The sequence below is a fragment of the Xyrauchen texanus genome, chromosome 20, assembly GCF_025860055.1.
Source record: "Xyrauchen texanus isolate HMW12.3.18 chromosome 20, RBS_HiC_50CHRs, whole genome shotgun sequence".
NCBI classification, from domain to species: Eukaryota; Metazoa; Chordata; class Actinopteri; order Cypriniformes; family Catostomidae; genus Xyrauchen; species Xyrauchen texanus.
Genome location: NC_068295.1, coordinates 31,709,118 through 31,725,226, shown reverse-complemented (window position 1 = coordinate 31,725,226; position 16,109 = coordinate 31,709,118).

The following is a 16,109-nucleotide window of genomic DNA, read 5'->3' as shown; positions in this document are numbered from 1 at the left end:
ATAGTAGCAGCCTAATTCAAGCCTGGTGAAATTAATTTCAATGACATTTATTCTACATAGAGCAAGTGTGTGCTGGGTGCGCACTGGCTCTGGGCTCTGGAGATAAGGCGAAAGTCATTTGAGGTTGGGTGCTCCAGTGGTTTACAAAGCCTTAATCTCCTTGAAACAACTTGTGGTCTATCATAAGGATACTTACACAGTGGCTAACAACGATTCTGTGCATGGATTTCCCCTGCTGTTTGTGTCAGCACAAGTGATGGAGCTGGCGGTTTAACTGTAAAAGATGGATTCATACAAATACATATCGGCATAATGCTGCTGATCATATACAACTGTGAAAGGGTCTCGCTAGGAGCAGTCAGCACATAAAGATGCCCTGCACACTAATTAACAATAGTACTGTCTTGAAATGACCTGATTAGTCATTATGATGTAATAGCCATTTATGTCAAGGACTTTAAGCATGATTTGATAAGAATAAAGAATGAACATTTTCTGAGGCTGACTGACTGTGGTCATCATTAGCAGCCACTTTCTAATTACACAGAAAAGCAGATAAGTCATTCAGACCTTAACAGAATGTGAAAAGTTGGCTGATTTTAGTAATGGGCCCATTAAAATGACTGATTGGAAAGCTCCTCTTTTCAAATTGAATCTTAGTGACATGATTCAATAACAATGCAGTGTTGAATTTAACATCAGAGAATGATTGCTGCCCTTTTTATCTCTTTGACATTGGAGGTCGGGCATAGTTATCAAGGATCTAAATCAGTGTGCATTGAATATTAATTATCCACCCAAAACACAAAAAGTAGGGGAAAAGGTATGAGAAAACCTACAAAGTGTTTACCACTACAAATCACATCAGATCATTGTGTGGGGGTTATTTGAAGAATACAAAAATTGTATTAAACTTACGAAGTTGTTTTAATCCTCCTGAGACCAGCGTCCACATGCGTAGACATAATGTTTTGGCTTCGCTATTGGGTATTTTAATTTCATTTTAATTTCAACTGACTGATTTCATTTAATTTCAACTGACTGATCTCAGTTCAGGAGACTCTAGGCTGTCAGTTAAGGGTTACAATTTATACGCATGTCTATGTGACAAAACAACATGGCTTCGATCTCAGCTGAGTTTGTCTTTGGGACAAATGGCAACAAAACTACATCTGGTATGAAACATCATTAAGGTTTTACATTAAAACCTGCTCGAGTCAAAAGAGTAGTTGATAGTTTCATCCGATATACCATTTTAAAAATGTATAAAATTATAAGGTAGTTTAAAAATGTATATTTAAAGTTATAAGGTGCATTTCGAACTGTTCTGAGACCAGTGCAGACAGACAGCACAATGGAGGTTAAGTCATTCACTAATTAAGGGGGCGTCCTATAACCTTCCTATGCAGCCAAGTGCATTTACTCCTAACATGTAGTAAAAAGTTCAGTTTCAGGCTGCAGATGATGTTTGGATCACTCAACATGTTTATTTGAACATGGTTGGCAGTGATTGGATAAGGCTGGCTATTACTTTGAATCAGAATTAATTATGCAAATTTGTGATGTAATATCTGTAATGTCTCAAAAACATGAATAACCAACACTCCTGGAAACATAATAAACAATAATAAAAAAAAAAACCCTGACTTTCTATAACTTGGTATTATTAAAAAAAAAAAATAAAATCTTAGTCCCATTGCCCGCATATGTGGACATCAATCTTTAGGAAAGATTTGCATGTTCCTTAGGGACTACTAATTACAAACACTATATATATATATATATATATATATATATATATATATATATATATATATATATATATATATATATATATATATATATATATATATATATATATATATATATATATATATATATATATATATATATATATATATATATATATATATATATATATATGCACACTTTGCTTGTTATGGGTTATATATGTTACGAGAAAGAATATATACTCACCTAAAGGATTATTAGGAACACCATACTAACACTGTGTTTGACCCCCTTTCGCCTTCAGAACTTCCTTAATTTTGCGTGGCATTGATTCAACAAGATGCTGAAAGCATTCTTTAGAAATGTTGGCCCATATTGATAGGATAGCATCTTGCAGTTGATGGAGATTTGTGGGATGCACATCCAGGGCACGAAGCTCCCGTTCCACCACATCCCAAAGATGCTCTATTGGGTTGAGATCTGGTGACTGTGGGGGCCATTTTAGTACAGTGAACTCATTGTCATGTTCAAGAAACCAATTTGAAATGATTCGAGCTTTGTGACATGGTGCATTATCCTGCTGGAAGTAGCCATCAGAGGATGGGTACATGGTGGCCATAAAGGGATGGACATGGTCAGAAACAATGCTCAGGTAGGCCGTGGCATTTAAACGATGCTCAATTGGCACTAAGGGGCCTAAAGTGTGCCAATAAAACATCCCCCACACCATTACACCACCACCACCAGCCTGCACAGTGGTAACAAGGCATGATGGATCCATGTTCTCATTCTGTTTACGCCAAATTCTGACTCTACCATCTGAATGTCTCAACAGAAATCGAGACTCATCAGACCAGGCAACATTTTTCCAGTCTTCAACTGTCCAATTTTGGTGAGCTCTTGCAAATTGTAGCCTCTTTTTCCTATTTGTAGTGGAGATGAGTGGTACCCGGTGGGGTCTTCTGCTGTTGTAGCCCATCCGCCTCAAGGTTGTGCGTGTTGTGGCTTCACAAATGCTTTGCTGCATACCTCGGTTGTAACGAGTGGTTATTTCAGGCAAAGTTGCTCTTCTATCAGCTTGAATCAGTCGGCCCATTCTCCTCTGACCTCTAGCATCAACAAGGCATTTTCTCCCACAGGACTGCCGCGATACTGGATGTTTTTCCTTTTCACACCAGTCTTTGTAAACCCTAGAAATGGTTGTGCGTGAAAATCCCAGTAACTGAGCAGATTGTGAAATACTCAGACCGCCCGTCTGGCACCAACAACCATGCCACGCTCAAAATTGCTTAAATCACCTTTCTTTCCCATTCTGACATTCAGTTTGGAGTTCAGGAGATTGTCTTGACAGGGACCACACCCCTAAATGCATTGAAGCAACTGCCATGTGATTGGTTGATTAGATAATTGCATTAATGAGAAATTGAACAGGTGTTCCTAATAATCCTTTAGGTGAGTATATATATATATATATATATATATATATATATATATATATATATATATATATATATAATATATGTATGTTGGCTTGACATGTTCACCAACAGATGATTAATTCCATAACAATAACATTTTACCTCTGTCGAAATTTTGGCACAGTCATGCAGTGTGGCTTCTCCTTACGATAAACTTGAAATCAAAAAACCAATAGTAGCGCAGAACCTGATGGCACAATTAATGAGACAACAAACCACCACTTGCTCCATACACGTGTCCTCAAAGTCATACTCAAAATTAATGCTAAAGATCGGCTTTCTTTGATGGACACCATTTCTATCCCATATGTACAGTTGCAATCAAAATTATTCAACCCCATGGCCTGCAGGTCATTTTACTGCCAAGAACACAATTTTATGAAAAAATTCAACAAAGGCATCAGTAAACTATTATAGAAAGTTTATTAATACACATTTGAGTGATTCTGAGAATGTAAAGCAGAATAATTTATTCTGTATTTTATTTTATTCTAAACTGTTTCAATTATTCTTATTTTTTTATTCTTATTTTAATCTCTTCTATGTAAAGCACTTTCAATTAACATTGTGTATGAAATGTGCTATATATAAACTTGCCTTGCCTTGCCTTTATAACCTCTTTACAAACGCTGCCTGTAAGTGCTTAGAAGCATCTGTCACCTCTCTACTGCAATCTTGGCCCATTTCTTGCTTGAAAAAGCTTCCAGATCACTGATAATCTTTGGCATTCACGTTATCCCCACTTTCTTCAAATTCCACCAACTTTTCAATGAGATTTAAATCTGAACACTGTACAGGCCACTCAAGAACATTCTAAGACTGATCCCTGAACCAAGCTTAAGTAGATCTGGATGTATACTTTGGGATGGCTGTCCTGCAGGAAAGTACATTGATCATCAAGCTTTAGTTCAATTTACTGGCAAAAAAGTTGCCAATAAAGTCCTGTAAAACTGTTGTTAATTGCTCTAAAATTGCTTTACAGTTTTGTTCTTATTAATTTTACAGCAATATACAACAGTTTTACAGGCAACTTTTTTTTTACAGTGCACCATCTACATGGTCAAATATGGAGGTGGTCCAGTCTCCTGTTCCTGGATATCTGCCTACCTGCCAACTTCAGTTCCAACCCAAATCAAACGCACCTGTCTGTAATTTGCAAGTGCTCCTAAAGATCATAATTAGCTTAGCCTAATTAGGTTCAGTGTGTTTGATCAGGGTTGGAGCTGAACTTTGACGGTAGGTAGATCTCCGGGTACTGGATACCCGTGGTCAAGACTATTCAAACACCTGTCAAATTCAAATCTAAATGCACAGCTATGGCTTTGAAATATAAAAAGGTTATGAATTTTAGTGATCATAGTGTGATACTTATTTTTATTATCTTTTTTTAAAGGATTGAACGTCTTTGGCGAGACGTATACACACAAGTCCTTGATTTGTTCCACACATTGTTTTACCATTTGGAAGTGACTGGAGTGTTGAACCCTGATGATGAGATCCACCTTTTTGCTCTGCATTGGACCTTTTCCTCCCAGTTACAACATCAGCTTAACACTTTTAAAGAAGCATGGAATTTGTACAGACTGAGAACAGAGAATGGTCGATCTCCATATCAACTGTGGCTGCAAAACAGAGATGCTGCTGATGATTTAGGGACTGTATGTATGCACATTTAAACTCAAGAACAATTAACACTTACTCTTATGCTGGTCCATTAAACCAGTGCTTCCAAAACCTGTCCTGGAGGCACCGCCCCCATGGGCACATTTTGTCTCCATCTAATGCCATCTCAAACCCCAGGATTTTGTTTGAAAAGCACTGCATTAAACCACTAAATGTCTCGAAGTTGGGACATTCGGGAAGTCTTATTTAACACAATTTATGTAAATTTATTAAATTTAATTTCCTCACTCATAACTACATCAGAACAATACATGTATGCCTTGGTGGCACATAAATGCTTGTTATTTTGCATAATATCAAAGCACCTGTCCTTGTATTTTTTTAAGGTTGATGAGGACTATGGTGTTGACTGGGATGGACCACATGCCATGGAAGATGCAAACAGCATTTCAATCCCAGATGTGCAGCTGCCACGCAGCCTCACTGCAGAGGAGATTGCAGGTCTTCCCAACCGGGATGTTCCACTAAATGACAGTGAATGTTTATAATTCCACAGTGGCACAACTGACAGAGATGTTGAGATATTAGATGTTCTTGTTTTGAGCATTGAGGACTGACACCATGAACTGACATTCTTTTGGTGAGTTTATTGTAACATTGTGTATGAAATGCCTTAACTGCAGCAAGGCTTTGTGAGAACCAAGAGTAATGTTTTCTTATTAACATTTGTATTTAATTTGTTCTTATGTTAACTTCATTTAACTCGTAAGAATTTTGAATAATGCAAAACTGGGAAAGTTCATTTCAAGAACATGTATTTAAAAAAAAATAAAAATGTATAAAAAAACAATAAAAATACTGAAGACGACAAACACGTCATTACATTTTTTTCCCCAAACATGCATTTATCAGTTCATGAACAATTTTAAATCTAACAACTTAGACAAGGCCAAAGCCAAACCTTGTGGATGAAACTGATGCTCTCATGGCTTGTGTAAATGCAAGAAAGGTTCTGCATCTTAAAGTAAGTTTAAGTGTTGTGAGGCAGGTTGAAGCCACTGGCAATGATAGGTCAGGTGATACTTCAACATACAGATGTTGAGGCAGAACAGCCCAGCCAGTCCAAAACTTCAGCAACTCGCACAGTTCAGCAGGTGATCCTACATCAGTTTGGGTCAAACACAATATTTTCCATTGCATCATTCCTACACATACAGCCATCTGCTGCTGAACATTGAACGAGCATTAAACTTAAAAAAAAAACAATATAAATACAAGCACAATATTTTTTACCTGTTTGAATATATTCACGCAAGAAGGCCGTAATGTCACAAGATTGCTCCAGGTTGAATTGTCTTCATCACTGTCTGGTTCTGGCCAGATGACTCTCTTAAGTATCATCTAATACAAAGATAGCAGCATTGAATACAAGCCTAAACACAGGGCAGCAAAAATTATATCAGTAATTAATTTAACTACCTAGTGTTTTTATTAGTATTTATTATTTATAAACTGCCACCCCCCCCCCCCCCCCTGTATTTTAGTAAGCTTTTACCAGCCCAGTTCATTCACTTTAAGTATCAATAAAAAAAATAAAGTAGAAAGACCTCTGGTTCCAGCACTAGTGCAGAAGATCTGGGAAACAGTACTGCAGCTAAACTGGGTTGTTCTTTTATCACTCTCAAAACACCAGTATCTTTGAGTCCTCTCCGCAGCTGTGAGATCTGTTTTTCACGTCGACCAATAACCTAGAAATTAACCATAAACCATACAAATACAGGTGAAACTCGAAAAATTAGAATATCGTGCAAAAGTTAATGTATTTCAGTAATTCAAATTAAAAGGTGAAACTAATATATTTAGTATATATAACTATATACATATGCATGATTACACTTTTCAGAGGGCCGACATTTCTGTACTTATAATCCTTTTTTTTATTGATTTCATGTAATATTCTAATTTTCTGAGATTTTGAATTTGGGGTTTTTATAAGCTGTAAGCCATAATCATCAAAACTTTTGCACGATCTTCTAATTTTTCGAGTTTCACCTGTAGGACAAATGCCATGCAAGCCATGATAAATACCATGATAAACTTTTGTCCTAACTACTTACGTGAAAATTATTTTTCTTTTGTAGTGGTAGACACAGTGCAAGTAGCATATCCAATGGCAGTTAGCAGCTTTCACTTTTAAATAAGACAATACATACCCCATGGTAGAGAATGGTTTCTGCCAACCATCTTCTGTTGATGTTGCTGACTGCTGGCAGGTCCCAACTGATGGCCAGATTGTTGATACTGTCCATTTCGTTCGGATTCAATTCATTCTGGCTTTCCAGCTATGATTTATACAAAGTGTGAAAATGTAAGACTTAAACTTGTTAAATACTTGTTAAAATGTATATATTTCCACAGAGACAAAAGATAGAGTATACATACAAGGGACACAACTTCAATCACATCTGTATCAGGACAGTCCTTCAATTCCAGAATTGGAGTATCATCCTTACTACCACTTAAAAGAGGGAAGAAAGCTGCACTAAGTCCTGAGTAGAGTGGACCTCCATTAATAAATGAATGCCCAATCATTTTTCCAACAACTCTGAACAGGTCACCATCCAAAAGTGCTCTAGATGTCGAAGGAACCTTGTGATCATCTTCTCCGTTGAATAAAAGTGTTTTGCCACAGTTATCTGGTAAATTTATAACAAGAAAAATGCACTCAGATGACCATTCTTAATAAACCCTTCTATTAACTATGCTCATACTTATTAAATTGAGTAAAAAAATTAAAAAAAACTTTTCTTAAAATGTTTTACATCCTGTATTTGCATACCCTTTACCATAACTAAAGTGGAGGTCAAAGAAATGGTATGTCAAAGATACGTTAAACTGTACAGACACATTTTATCCTCCTTAACTCACTTAATTCTGGAAATTGTAACTTACCAATGTCAAGTTCAAATCCATTGTGGAGCTTTTCCATTATCAATGTGAAAAAGTGCCGTGTTACTCCATCCCCTAATGCAGCATCTCCTCTGTTTTTAACACAGATTACATACAATGTACATAAAAAACACATTACTAAAACTAAAATAAAACCAAATAGTAAAATAAGAAACAAGTATGCAAGAGTGCTTCATCATAGATGAAATGCCTTTATATACAAATATTCATACCTTTAAGTTTTACAGTTAACGGACGTTTATAAAAAGTTTACATTTCCCATTCCCGATCCTTTTCACAGCTGTGTAGATCTAGCTTAACAACTAGGTCTGGTTTGTCCTCAGCATTCTTTAAGATATGTCTTCGAAACAGCCGGGCAGCTGTTTCAAGATCAGGCTCAATCTTCCACTCTATGAAAACACAGACAAGTGATGACAACAAATCTTCAAAAGATACGAATAACTGTGATATGATTAATATCCCTGATAGCTTGCCTGTTTTTTAATAGTTTAAGAAAAACATGATTTGTGTGCTAAAGCTAATACAGAGAAAGCGATGTTCAGTGGTATGTTCATTTAGATGGAGACACCTTCAGTGGCAGGCTCTGCTGGTGGGCTGGTACTGGCTGAGAAAACAGTAGTGAGTGATGTTGAGGCCCTTTCCTCCCTTTCAGCATTATCCTCTGACATGGTTGCTGCAATTTCTTCCTGTCTTGTACTGCCAGTGTTATCTGATATCACTTTGCCTGACTCATGTAACCTGATATAACCATAATCACAGTACAGCCGTGAAAAATATATGAAAAATATTAAATTCAACATCATTCCTTCCTACAATAGTGATAAATTTTTCTTTAATTGAATGGCCAAGTATTATAATGTAAAGTATGTTGGCATAAATGTACATTAATCAAAAAACATCACTACTCTTTATGAAGTAATAATATTTTTGGGGGAAAGGCATCACCACGGTCTGTGAAAAAGGTCCAAAATGTAAAATCTGCATTAAGAGATTAGAGAACCACATCAAATATTCATTATTTTAAAGGGAAAAAAGTGCCTATGTATATAAAATGTTTAATATTGTATGTAAATGTTTAAATGTCACCTACTTTTCACAAACATCAACATGGTCTTGTATTTCTGACAGGCTATTCTGCCCTGCAAAAGCAAAAGACCTTAACTCACTAGAGTGTGAAACTGAGAAAAATGACTTTAAAGTTTCTGTTTTGTCCAGACAAAAGTATTATAGGTAGGACTCCCAAAATTTCACAACTAGTTGCTATACTGAAGAAATGTTTGTAGGCAAAAAATCTTGAGCTCAAAATTGACCTTTGACCCTTGTTTGGCAATTAATGTACTCTGCCTTTGTATCATGTGCCAAAAATCAGGAGTCATGCAAAGGCAAAAGGCCGTAACTGACATATAATCAATATTTACTTGCTGTTCACCATACTTACATCCATTATAAGAACACCTAACCAAGGTCTAGTCATCATGGTATTTGTTTTAAATTATATAGAAGACCTTTGGTTGTTCCTATTTAGTGCTATAATGATCAGGATAGTGCGGCAACACTAACACCGTTAAACAGTATAACAGATAAGTTACTTTGCAGTACAGTATGTACAGTATGAATAAATACAATAAATATTTTCACAATAAAGATAATTTAATTATAATTGAATACAAAGGTATATGTATTTAAATGCAAGATATAGAGTAATAATTAATTAAACATTAGCCCAATACATTAGAGATTAGAGACTGCTCATTCCAAGTTTTTTACTGTGCCCAAATAAAATCTTACTGAAAGCTAATTTTTTGAGATATCAACCTAAAATTTGGAACATAACTTGTCCATAGGTATATATGACAAAGCATTCTTGAAATACAACCATTTAAGTTTGGATAGTGATTTTCATGTCTATGCGAAAAAAGGGGGTGGGGTGACAGTTAAAGGGTTAAGGGCCACCAAACTGCTCAAGATGCTCAGTCAACGAACTCGACTTGGATTACTACTTTTTAATTCTGAGATAATATAGACAGAGTATACCGAAAACTTACTATTTACGTTAGCATACTTTGTACAGACATTAGCGATAACTAGCTGTAAAATCTGACGTGAACACCTGCAAGAAGGAAATATGGCTCAAACACGTATGGATTGTTGTGGATACAGCAGATGACGTGCATTGCTATGGATTATATCTTCTATGGATTATATCGGATTGCATGGAAAGGTAGGATGCCTCTGTATTTAATATTTGGTTTTCAGCATCTGATGTGAGGCGAGTGTCAGCGTCAACGTTAGCGCTAATTTACGTGACACAGATTACATTTAGCTAGCTCCGGGCTGTCACTGACATTGACAGATCTGAACCATCGCCCTATCACATCGCTATCACAGAGTAATAATAATACAAACAAGCAGTCGGCAGTCTACACTTTATTTCAAAGATGTGTCATGTGTATGTTACGCGGTTTGGTGACAATAAAAGAGCGGTAATCTTTGACAGTATGACAAAGCCAGAGTACAGTAACATCACAGCGGCACCGTAACATCTCTCTTGATGCCAGGCGAAACAAAGTCAGAACACCTTAACTCAACTTCAGCGCGCCGGAACAAAGGCTAAGAGCTGTAACAACCGTAACAACTGTTACGGCGTTCTGCTGTGGTTTCTCGTATGGTTTTGGATGTTACGGTTGTCATAGCCCTTTAATTTCTCGTTAAAACAATCAAATTGACTCACGATATTTATTCACATGAAAAAGGAGGTCTTGAATACCCCAAAAGTGACATAACTCATTTTTGACCAAACATGATGTTACAGCGTTTTGCCTTTATAGGGCAGTATTGCAGTACAAGCATTCTGTCATTGGTCCAGTGGATATAGGCTGGTCACTCTCAAGAATCTGAACCACAAGAAGAAAAAAGACCTAAACATTAGCAGATAGTAGGGTTATCTTTAAATAGTAAGAAATATCAATTTAGGGAAAATCCTAAACTACATTATTTAAAAGTAGCTTATCACTTAATGTTGGTAGTTTAAACTTTTCCCCAACTTCTAGAAGATTACTAAGCACAGTTTTTTTTTTTTTAAAAACCTACCTGCACATCTATATCTTTCTGGAGTGGCCTGATATATATGACAGCCTGCCCAATCATGACAGACTCACTTAAGAGGTACTCAGGGCAATAGCCATCGTCTGGACAGGGTATTGTCTCTAATATTTTTGAACGTGTTGATCCTCTGGATCGCAAGAGCTGGAAACCGCCACACTCTTTCAAGATGGGGAAATGCTGAAAAAGATGGTCTGAAAAATACCGTGGAGTGCAGTATTTGTCTAGAACAAAGATAAAATATAAAAGACATATGCAACTTAAATTCTGAATATGAGTTTGATTATTAAAATGCAAGCAGATTTTTTTTTTTTAATTGACTTACCTGGAAAGGTTATCCTCTTCTCTCCTATTCCTGCCCTCTCTAATTTGTTTTTCACTGAGGGATTTGGGACCTCATATTCCTTTTGGATAGGCAAAAAAAACGATGGGTATAGGACACACTTTTTGACTTTTTTGCAGAAGGTCCAGCAGTGTTGGGACGTTTAGGCAGGCGACCCCGTGAATTTGAGTATGGTGCAAATAATCTTAAAACTTCTGCTGCAATAAAATATGAAATATATGTTAGTCTTTGGTATTTTAATAAATTGACTGTTTAATGCTATATCAGGGTTGCCAACTGCCTTGCATTCAAACACATGCGAGTGGGGGAGTTCATGCGAGGAAGTTTCGAATTTAGCTGCACTTTACAGTTCAAATTAATTGCGAATTCGTATGACGTGACTAATAAAAATCAATACATCACGACATGACCTTTAAGTTACCTGAAATAAAAGAATACAAACTTTTTGCAGTGAAGTGGAGTAGGTGTAAAATTTTAACGTTTTGGACCGACTATTTCGATTTTTGGGCTATATTCGCATGCTTAAAATCTAGTAGTGTGACCGCAGATTTTTTTAAATTATTTTTTTTGGCCAAAACGAGCACTTTTCGTACAGACGCTCTATGGTCTCGTAAGAGTGTGAACGTCAAATACACTCCACAGTCCAGACCCCGATTGAAAGTTGGCAACCCTAGGCCTAACCGTTTGACGACCGACCCTTTGTCTCTTCTCTTTCTGCCAACTTACCCCGTGTCCCACCACTTCGATCCGGAGGCGTTATGCTTAAGCTGGACGATGGCCTTTCTGAAGGGGCAGCATTTGCACTTTGTCGCTCTATTACTTGGGCAGCTTCTCTGAGAAGCTGTGGAACTGACTTGTCCATGTTGCCTCACTTTTGAACCTTCTTGACCTTCTGCGTAATACCCCCCGACAACACAACTCAAGTCCCGCCTTGATGCAGTGATTGACAGGGCGGGAGAGGGCGGGAGGGGGCGGGGCAGGGGCGTGTTCGGCTCGGAATGCATTTTCAATGTGCACATTGAATTTTGCTACATTCATTGCGGGACATTTAATGAAAAAGCAGTCGCAAGTGTCTTGACTGTGAGTGTAAATGCAATTAAGAAAAATAACATTTGAATGATCATTTTGCCACAGTTTTTGCTTGAACGTGTTACACATATCTAATCATTTCTGTAATACATTTTCATTTTAATTTTGCAACTTATAAAGCGTTTCAATAATGCATATTAAAACGAGTGTATGAAATGGCAAATGTAAATTATGTAATTTCATTTTCATTTTGCACCAAACGTTGCTAGAATGGTAATGTAAAATGTAAATTTAAATACAGAATGCATTGTCATTTTACATATTGCATTGTCATTTTGCATATTAAATGTCAAATTGAATATTGCTACCCATGCTTCCATACAGGTGTTCCAAATAATCCTTTAGGTGAGTGTATAAGCCAATTGCGATGTCAGAGCATTCACCTGCCCAGGTGTTCAGCCTATCAGTGCAGCACAACGATCGTCAAGGGACGTGTAAAAACTTACCACATGTTGTAATGTAAGTTGGAAAAGCTGTAATATCTGCTTGTTTTAGGGTGACAACACGCCCTTTCCCTCGGAGGGTACTTAAATTCAGACCGGGATTTCTAAATCGCCTAAAATGCCCTGGGGTTATTTTCCTTTTGAAGTGCATCTCATCTCATGAGATGTACATCTCATACATTCTGTGTGTTTGACATTTAAATCAGTATAACCATCTTTGCTTGTCTCTCACCCTCTATCACACACCTAGAGGGCACGCTGACTGCACTGGTCTCAGAACAGTTTGAAATGCACCTTATTTTCATCCTAACTCCGTATACAGCCTCTGAAAGCTAATTTTCCAGAGAATGCACGCTCTCAGGCAAGTGACTACGAATAAAAGGCACATTTGAATGAAAACGTGACGTGAAGCAAGTAACTCTGAACTTACACTTTGATGTTCGCAATAAATATGTCTGAATATGTCTCTTTGTATCTCACCTCAGTTCCCCTTCTGTCGCTCTCTCCACGTTGTGTCAGAGAAGCGACACTAGGGGTCTCTCTTGAGCGCCGATATTCACCTCTGAACTATGAAAAAAGGCCAATGAGAGTTGGCACCCAGTATTTGCATGTCCCGCCCCCGGACATACGGGTATTTAAAGGGATGCTCCAGGATTTAGCATTAAGCTTTGTATCAGTAGAAAACCAGTAGTATTTTAGAATTACCCTGCTTCCCCCCCTCATATCCCCATGATATGAGAGAAAATTAAATTTTTAGTCTGGAAAAAATCCTCCGATGACGCAAAAATCGTCATTTTGCGTCATCGGAGGATTTTTGGACTAGAGGCTTCAAACTACAGCCAGTATTAGTAGCTAGTTCCGCATGTTTTCACCACGCCCATGAGGCGGGATCTTACTCATAGAATGTAAAGATAGTGTCAGCCATCTTTAGCTAAGCTAACAGGCTCTTGCTCTGTAAAACTTTGTATAATAGTCTAATCACGATGGCGGAAGAAAGTTTTGAAGTAATGACAGATGGGGATTTCGAAGATCTTTTGTGTGAATCGGATGCTCGCTGCTACCTATACGAGCTGCAATACAGCGACGAACAGTTGCGGGAGATGGAGGGACAAGAGGCGGCCGGAGCAGCTGCTGTTCGCGGAGCAGCTGGTGAACTGGCGGTGTCAGTGCTCTCGCTGTGCGTCTATGCAAACAGATAGAGTCCTATTGCTGTCGCGAATTTCAGCGATGCCATTTGCTTCTGCATGAGATCGCTGAATCCGCTGATGAAACTGCACCGCTAGCATGTGTAACTGAGCACCCAAGTTTTGTACCACACATGGACAGGGGGGTCCTGGAAACTTATTTCAGGATCCCAAAGATAAATTGGAAACGCCAGCCAAAGCCTGCAGGGACAAATGGACAGCTTAGTGTAAAGTGAGTATTTGTTTTGTATTTCTGTTTGTTACTAAGATGTAATGTACAGAGTTTGGACACCCGGCATAATCACAATGTTGTTCCCACGTAGTCAGCGGAGCTATTGTTATATTTTCATGTATGCGCACATACTGTATGTGCAAATAGCCTAGTTCGCATTACTAACGTTGTGTTTACTATTTCGTGGTTTGGGAGTGGCCTCGTAAGTGCGGCAAAGCAAGTGCATTCTGGGAGCTGTTGTCTTTCAGCCACATGAGTAAAAAATACATTTTTTGCCTTTTCTCAGTCTAGAATGCTTCAAATTCAAAAATAATTTCACATTTCTACTACATAAATGACCACTATTAAATACACATTCATCTTCCCACAGCTGGAGTATCCCTTTAAGCAGCGCAAATACGGGAGTTCATTCAGAAAATTTCTTCGAGCCAATGGTCGTGCATGCAGTCTGCTGCGAGTTACACACCAAGTTCCTGTTTAATCCTCTGACGCTCTGCACGCTGTTGGATCTGATGGTGCATAACAGCGGCTTTCTCATTCGGCTGTGCATTCTTGCCCCTGGGCACTTCGACAGCGCAGACAACTCGAAAGAGTTATTCTAAAAGAGTGAATTTCGCTCTAAAAGAGCAAAACACAGCGGCGTTGAACGTCCTTCTCAGGACGCGTCTTTTTAAAGACGATTTTCCGCCTCTGTGTAGTTTCTGGATGCGTTGATTCTCCCCACCTCTGACGGCCATAAAAACTGCCTTGCATTCCTGGGTTGTGATCACACGCAGGCACGTTTTTATGAATGGTCTGTGTTTTCAGTACGAGAACATAGCCATGACAGCATTGCGGTCGTAGGCTTTTTCTTGTAGTGAGAAAAAGCCGCTTCAGCTGCCCCCCCCCCGCGCCTCGCCTCCTTCCTACGGGATTGAGGCAGGCGCCGCGGGCGATGAAAACGATCTGGGGACAGTGACGGGCTCCGTTTCGCCGGGTGAACCCCCTCAAAACCCCCCCGCCTCCCCGGCACGCTTGCTTGTTTCCGTCCGAGCTCGGGATGAGCATTCTCTCCAATGGGTTATGTTTTCAGTGTGAGAACATAACCGCGGTAGCGTTGCGATCTCTGCTTTCTCTTGTAGTGAGAGAGAGCCATTTCAGCCGTCCCCCGCGCCTCGCCTCCTTCCTACGGGATTGAGCCAGGCGCCGCGGGCGATGGAGAACGATCTGGGGAGAATAAAGGGACGCTTTCGCCGGGTAAATCCCCTCGAAAACCTCCCGCCTCCCCAGCACGCTTGCCTGCTTCCCCCGAGCTTGGGATTAGTGCGGTCCGCTTAACAGCCTACCGTCCGGTCCCTTGAGCTCCCCGGCATTGGATGATGACATCACCGCTGCATTGGAGAGCGTAACAGCGGCGTCGGATGCGGATAACTCGCCTGGACCGCCACCTTCGGGTCTCCGCCCAGTCTGAGCCTGACGCAAGAAGGTCCGCTATGCTTCCCCGGGCTTAACTGGTTCTGCGGGCATGTGCGCTGCTCACAGCCGCGCTCCCCCCCCCGGATTCCTTCCCAGACGTGCATGACGAGCTGAGCAAGCCCAGCTTCCTCGCTCCTCCGCTCTCGCTACCCTCGGTGGTAGAACGGTCCCAGACCGCTCCCCCCTGCACGCCATGGCCCCCTCCTGCAAGTCCACCGGGCCAGGGCACTTAAAAATCTGCACTTGGGTGGTCCTGTTCTTGACGTGCTGCAGGAACTGCACTCAAACAGGCGATGGCCACTCCGTGGTCCAGAAACGCAACGATGGACAGGCAGTACGGGAGGCAGACAAAGCACGCTTTCTCAAACACCCCCATCTCCCAGCTCCGTCCATTCGGCGACACCACTTGACGACTTCACCCAGCAGTCCTCAGTGGTTAAGAAACAGACGAAGGCTATT